Raw genomic sequence first — 7,486 nt, 5'->3', positions numbered from 1 at the left:
ATTCTATTCTATTCTATTCTATTCTATTCTATTCTATTCTATTCTGTTCTGTTCTATTCTGTTCTATTCTATTCTGTTCTGTTCTGTCCTGTTCTATTCTATTCTATACTGTTCTGTTCTGTTCAGTTCTGTTCTATTCTGTTAAATTCTATTCTATTCTCTTCTTTTCTGTTCTACTCTATTCTCTTCTGTTCTATTCTATTCTATTCTATTCTGTTCTATTCTATTCAATTCTATTCTGTTCTGTTGTGTTGTGTTCTGTTCTATTCTGTTCTGTTCTATTCTGTTCTATTCTGTTCTGTTCTATTCTATTCTATTCTATTCTATTCTATTCTATTCTATTCTAGTCTATTCTATACTATTCTGTTCTGTTCTATTCTATTCTATATTATTCTGTTCTGTTCTGTTCTATTCTGTTCTAATCTATTCTATTCTGTTCTGTCCTGTTCTATTTTATTCTATTCTGTTCTGTTCTGTTCTGTTCTGTTCTGTTTTATTCTGTTCTATTCTATTCTATTCTGTTCTGTTCTGTTCTATTCTATTCTATTCTGTTCTATTCTATTCTATTCTATTCTCTTCTGTTCTGTTGTTTTCTATTCTATTCTATTCTATTCTGTTCTGTCCTGTTCTATTCTATTCTACTCTGTTCTGTACTGTTCTGTTCTGTTCTGTTCTATTCTGATATATTCTATTCTATTCTGTTCTGTTCTGTTCTATTCTATTCTATTCTGTTCTATTCTATTCTATTCTGTTCTATTCTATTCTATTCTCTTCTGTTCTATGCTATTCTATTCTATTCTACTTTGTTATGTTCTATTCTATTCTATTCTGTTATATTCTATTCTTTTCTGTTCTATTCTATTCTATTCTATTCTGTTCTATTCAGTTCTCTTCTGTTCTTTTCGCTTCTGTTCTATTCTATTCTGTTCTATTCTGTTCTGTTGTGTTGTGATCTGTTCTAATCTGTTCTATTCTGTTCTGTTCTGTTCTATTCTTTTCTATTCTAATCTGTTCTATTCTATTCTATTGTGTTCTATTCCATTCTATTCTATTCTGTTCTATTCAGATCTGTACTGTTCTATTCGGTTCTGTTCTATTCTATTCTATTCTATTATATTCTGTTCTGTTGTGTTGTGTTCTGTTCTATACTGTTCTATTCTGTTCTGTTCTATTCTATTCTATTCTATTCCATTCTATTCTATTCTGTTCTGTTCTATTCTATTCTATTCTATTCTATTCTGTTCTATTCTATTCTATTCTGTTCAATTCTATTCTATTCTGTTCTATTCTATTCTATTCTGTTCGATTCTATTCTATTCTGTTCTATTCTTTTCTATTCTATTCTATTTTGTTCGATTATATTCTGTTCTGTTCTGTTCTATTCTATTCTGTTCTATTCTATTCTATTGTGTTCTGTTCTATTCTATTCTATTCTATTCTATTCTATTCTGTTCTGTTCTGTTCTGTTCTATTCTATTCTGTTCTATTCTCTTCTGTTCTCTTCTGTTCTATTTTTTTCTGTTCTATTCTGTTCTATTCTATTCTACTCTGTTCGATTCTATTCTATTCTGTTCTATTCTTTTCTATTCTATTCTATTTTGTTCGATTATATTCTGTTCTGTTCTGTTCTGTTTTATTCTGTTCTATTCTATTCTATTCAGTTCTGTTCTGTTCTATTCTATTCTATTCTGTTCTATTCTATTCTATTCTGTTCTATTCCATTCTGTTCTGTTCTATTCTATTCTATTCTATTCTATTCTATTCTATTCTATTCTATTCTGTTCTAGTCTGTTCTGGTCTAGTCTGTTCTATTCTATTTTATTCTGTTCGATTCTATTCTGTTCTGTTCTATTCTATTCTATTCTGTTCTATTCTATTCTATTCTATTCTATTCTATTCTGTTCTGTTCTATTCTGTTCTATTCTGTTCTGTTCTATTCTATTCTATTCTATTCTATTCTGTTCTGTTCTATTCTGTTCTATTCTATTCTGTTCTGTTCTGTCCTGTTCTATTCTATTCTATACTGTTCTGTTGTGTTGTGTTCTGTTCTATTCTGTTCTGTTCTATTCTGTTCTATTCTGTTCTGTTCTATTCTATTCTATTCTATTCTATTCTATTCTATTCTATTCTATTCTAGTCTATTCTATTCTATTCTGTTCTGTTCTATTCTATTCTATTTTATTCTGTTCTGTTCTGTTCTATTCTGTTCTATTCAATTCTATTCTGTTCGATTCTATTCTATTCCGTTCTATTCTATTGTATTCTATTCTATTCTATTCTGTTGTGTTGTGTTCTGTTCTATTTTGATCAGTTCTATTCTATTCTATTCTATTCTATTCTATTCCATTCTATTCTATTCTATTCTATTCTATTCTATTCTATTCTATTCTATTCTATTCTATTCTATTCTATTCTCTTCTGTTCTGTTCTTTTGTATTCTATTCTATTCTATTCTGTTCTGTCCTGTTCTATTCTATTCTACTCTGTTCTGTACTGTTCTGTTCTGTTCTGTTCTATTCTGATATATTCTATTCTATTCTCTTCTGTTCTGTTCTATTCTATTCTATTCTGTTCTATTCTATTCTATTCTGTTCTATTCTATTCTATTCTCTTCTGTTCTATGCTATTCTATTCTATTCTACTTTGTTATGTTCTATTCTATTCTATTCTGTTATATTCTATACTTTTCTGTTCTATTCTATTCTGTTCTATTCAGTTCTCTTCTGTTCTTTTCGCTTCTGTTCTATTCTATTCTGTTCTATTCTGTTCTGGTGTGTTGTGATCTGTTCTAATCTGTTCTATTCTGTTCTGTTCTGTTCTATTCTTTTCTATTCTAATCTGTTCTATTCTATTCTATTGTGTTCTATTCCATTCTATTCTATTCTGTTCTATTCAGATCTGTACTGTTCTATTCGGTTCTGTTCTATTCTATTCTATTCTGTTCTATTCTATTCTATTCTATTCTGTTCTGTTGTGTTGTGTTCTGTTCTATTCTGTTCTGTTCTATTCTGTTCTATTCTGTTCTGTTCTATTCTATTCTATTCTATTCTATTCTATTCTATTCTATTCCATTCTAGTCTATTCTATTCTATTCTGTCCTGTTCTATTCTATTCTATATTATTCTGTTCTGTTCTGTTCTATTCTGTTCTATTCAATTCTATTCTGTTCGATTCTATTCTATTCCGTTCTATTCTATTGTATTCTATTCTATTCTATTCTGTTGTGTTGTGTTCTGTTCTATTTTGATCAGTTCTATTCTATTCTATTCTATTCTATTCCATTCTATTCTATTCTATTCTATTCTATTCTATTCTATTCTATTCTATTCTATTCTATTCTATTCTCTTCTGTTCTGTTCTTTTGTATTCTATTCTATTCTATTCTGTTCTGTCCTGTTCTATTCTATTCTACTCTGTTCTGTACTGTTCTGTTCTGTTCTGTTCTATTCTGATATATTCTATTCTATTCTGTTCTGTTCTGTTCTATTCTATTCTATTCTGTTCTATTCTATTCTATTCTGTTCTATTCTATTCTATTCTCTTCTGTTCTATGCTATTCTATTCTATTCTACTTTGTTATGTTCTATTCTATTCTATTCTGTTCTATTCTATTCTTTTCTGTTCTATTCTATTCTATTCTATTCTATTCTGTTCTATTCAGTTCTCTTCTGTTCTTTTCGCTTCTGTTCTATTCTATTCTGTTCTATTCTGTTCTGTTGTGTTGTGATCTGTTCTAATCTGTTCTATTCTGTTCTGTTCTGTTCTATTCTTTTCTATTCTAATCTGTTCTATTCTATTCTATTGTGTTCTATTCCATTCTATTCTATTCTGTTCTATTCAGATCTGTACTGTTCTATTCGGTTCTGTTCTATTCTATTTTATTCTATTATATTCTGTTCTGTTGTGTTGTGTTCTGTTCTATTCTGTTCTGTTCTATTCTGTTCTAATCTGTTCTGTTCTATTCTATACTATTCTATTCCATTCTATTCTATTCTGTTCTGTTCTATTCTATTCTATTCTATTCTATTCTGTTCTATTCTATTCTATTCTGTTCAATTCTATTCTATTCTGTTCTATTCTATTCTATTCTGTTCGATTCTATTCTATTCTGTTCTATTCTTTTCTATTCTATTCTATTTTGTTCGATTATATTCTGTTCTGTTCTGTTCTATTCTATTCTGTTCTATTCTATTCTATTGTGTTCTGTTCTGTTCTATTCTATTCTATTCTATTCTGTTCTGTTCTGTTCTGTTCTGTTCTATTCTATTCTGTTCTATTCTATTCTGTTCTCTTCTGTTCTATTTTTTTCTGTTCTGTTCTGTTCTATTCTATTCTATTCTAATCTGTTCTATACTGTTCTATTCTATTCTATTGTGTTCTATTCCATTCTATTCTATTCTGTTCTATTCAGTTCTGTTCTGTTCTATTCGGTTCTGTTCTATTCAATTCTATTCTATTCTGTTCTCTTGTCTTGTGTTCTGTTCTAATCAGTTCTGTTCTATTCTGTTCTGTTCAATTCTATTCTATTCTCTTCTGAACTGTTCTATTCTATTCTATTCTATTCTATTCTGTTCTATTCTATTCTGTTCGATTCTATTCTATTCTGTTCTATTTTTTTCTATTCTATTCTATTATGTTCGATTCTATTCTGTTCTGTTCTGTTCTATTCTATTCTATTCTATTCTATTCTATTCTGTTCTGTTCTATTCTGTTCTAATCTATTCTATTCTGTTCTGTCCTGTTCTATTTTATTCTATTCTGTTCTGTTCTGTTCTGTTTTATTCTGTTCTATTCTATTCTATTCAGTTCTGTTCTGTTCTATTCTATTCTATTCTGTTCTGTTGTGTTGTGTTCTGTTCTATTCAGTTCTGTTCTATTCTATTCTGTTCTATTATTTTCTATTCTGTTCGATTCTATTCTATTCTGTTCTATTCTATTCTATTCTGTTCTATTCTATTCTGTTCTTTTCTATTCTTTTCTGTTCTATTCTATTCTATTCTAATCTGTTCTATTCTGTTCTATTCTATTCTATTGTGTTCTTTTCCATTCTATTCTATTCTGTTCTATTCAGTTCTGTTCTGTTGTATTAGGGTCTGTTCTATTCTATTCTATTCTATTCTGTTCTGTTCTATTCTGTTTTATTCTGTTCTGTTCTATTCTATTCTATTCTATTCTATTCTATTCTATTCTATTCTATTCTATTCTATTCTATTCTATTCTGTTCTATTGTATTCTGTTCTCTTCTGTTCTATTTTTTTCTGTTCTGTTCTGTTCTATTCTATTCTATTCTAATCTGTTCTATTCTGTTCTATTCTATTATATTGTGTTCTTTTCCATTCTATTCTATTCTGTTCTATTCAGTTCTGTTCTGTTCTATTAGCTTCTGTTCTATTCTATTCTATTCTGTTCTATTCTATTCTGTTCTCCTCTGTTCTATTCTGTTCTGTTCTGTTCTGTTCTATTCTATTCTATTCTATTCTATTCTATTCTATTCTATTCTATTCTATTCTGTTCTGTTCTATACTGTTCTATTCTATTCTGTTCTGTTCTGTCCTGTTCTATTCTATTCTATACTGTTCTGTTCTGTTCAGTTCTGTTCTATTCTGTTAAATTCTATTCTATTCTCTTCTGTTCTGTTCTACTCTATTCTCTTCTGTTCTATTCTATTCTATTCTGTTCTATTCTATTCTATTCTGTTCTATTCTATTCTATTCTATTCTATTCTGTTCTGTTCTGTTCTGTTCTGTTCTGTTCTATTCTATTCTATTCTATTCTATTCTATTCTATTCTGTTCTATTATATTCTGTTCTATTCTATTCTGTTCTCTTCTGTTCTATTTTTTTTTTCTGTTCTGTTGTATTCTATTCTATTCTAATCTGTTCTATTCTGTTCTATTCTATTCTATTGTGTTCTATTCCATTCTATTCTATTCTGTTCTATTCAGTTCTGTTCTGTTCTATTAGGTTCTGTTCTATTCTATTCTATTCTATTCTGTTCTGTTGTGTTGTGTTCTGTTCTATTCAGTTCTGTTCTATTCTATTCTGTTCTATTATTTTCTATTCTGTTCGATTCTATTCTATTCTGTTCTATTATTTTCTATTCTATTCTATTCTGTTCTGTTCTGTTCCATTCTGTTCGATTCGATTCTATTCTATTCTGTTCTGTTCTATTCTATTCCATTCTCTTCTGTTCTGTTCTATTCTATTCTATTCTATTCTGTTCTGTTCTATTCTATTCTGTTCGATTCTATTCTATTCTGTTCTATTCTTTTCTATTCTATTCTATTCTGTTCGATTCTATTCTGTTCTGTTCTGTTCTATTCTATTCTATTCTATTCTATTCTATTCTATTCTATTCTATTCTATTCTATTCTATTCTGTTCTGTTCTATTCTGTTCTAATCTATTCTATTCTGTTCTGTCCTGTTCTATTTTATTCTATTCTGTTCTGTTCTGTTCTGTTCCGTTTTATTCTGTTCTATTCTATTCTATTCTGTTCTGTTCTGTTCTGTTCTGTTCTATTCTATTCTAATCTGTTCTATTCTGTTCTATTCTATTCTATTGTGTTCTATTCTATTCTATTCTATTCTGTTCTATTCAGTTCTATTCTGTTCTACTCCGTTTTGTTCTATTCTATTCTATTCTGCTGTGTTGTGTTGTGTTGTGTTCTATTTTGTTCTGTTCTATTCTATTCTGTGCTATTCTATTCTATTCTATTGTATTCTTTTCTACTCTATTCTGTTCTATTCTGTTCTATTCTGTTCTATTCTATTCTGTTTATTCTGTTCTATTCTATTCTATTCTGTTCTATTCTATTCTATTCTATTCTATTCTATTCTATTCTATTTTATTCTGTTCTGTTCTATTCCATTCTATTCTCTTCTGTTCTGTTCTATTCTATTCTGTTCTATTCTATTCTATTCTGTTCTATTCTGTTCTTTTCTCTTCTATTCTATTCTATTCTGTTCTGTTCTGTTCTGTTCTATTCTATTCTGTTCTATTCTATTCTGTTCTCCTCTGTTCTATTTTGTTCTGTTCTGTTCTGTTCTATTCTATTCTATTCTATCCTATTCTATTCTGTTCTATTCTATTCTATTCTATTCAGTTCTGTTCTATTCTGTTCTATTCTATTCTATTCTGTTCTGTCCTGTTCTATTCTATTCTATACTGTTCTGTTCTGTTCTGTTCTGTTCTATTCTGTTAAATTCTATTCTATTCTGTTCTGTTCTGTTCTATTCTATTCTCTTCTGTTCTATTCTATTCTATTCTGTTCAATTCTATTCTATTCTGTTCTATTCTGTTCTATTCTATTCTTTTCTGTTGTGTTGTGTTCTGTTCTATTCTGTTCTGTTCTATTCTGTTCTATTCTGTTCTCTTCTATTCTATTCTATTCTAGTCTATTCTATTCTATTCTGTTCTGTTCTATTCTATTCTATTCTATTCTATTCTGTTCTGTTCTGTTTTATTCTGTTCTATTCTATTCTATTC

This window comes from Sus scrofa, chromosome 15 (genome assembly GCF_054392235.1).
Source record: "Sus scrofa isolate SSC_HxYL_T2T_F1_AM1 chromosome 15, Sscrofa_HxYL_maternal_Yorkshire_Landrace_v2.0, whole genome shotgun sequence".
Lineage (NCBI taxonomy): Eukaryota > Metazoa > Chordata > Mammalia > Artiodactyla > Suidae > Sus > Sus scrofa.
The sequence above is the reverse complement of the archived record's forward strand: the minus strand, read 5'-3'. Positions refer to the sequence as shown.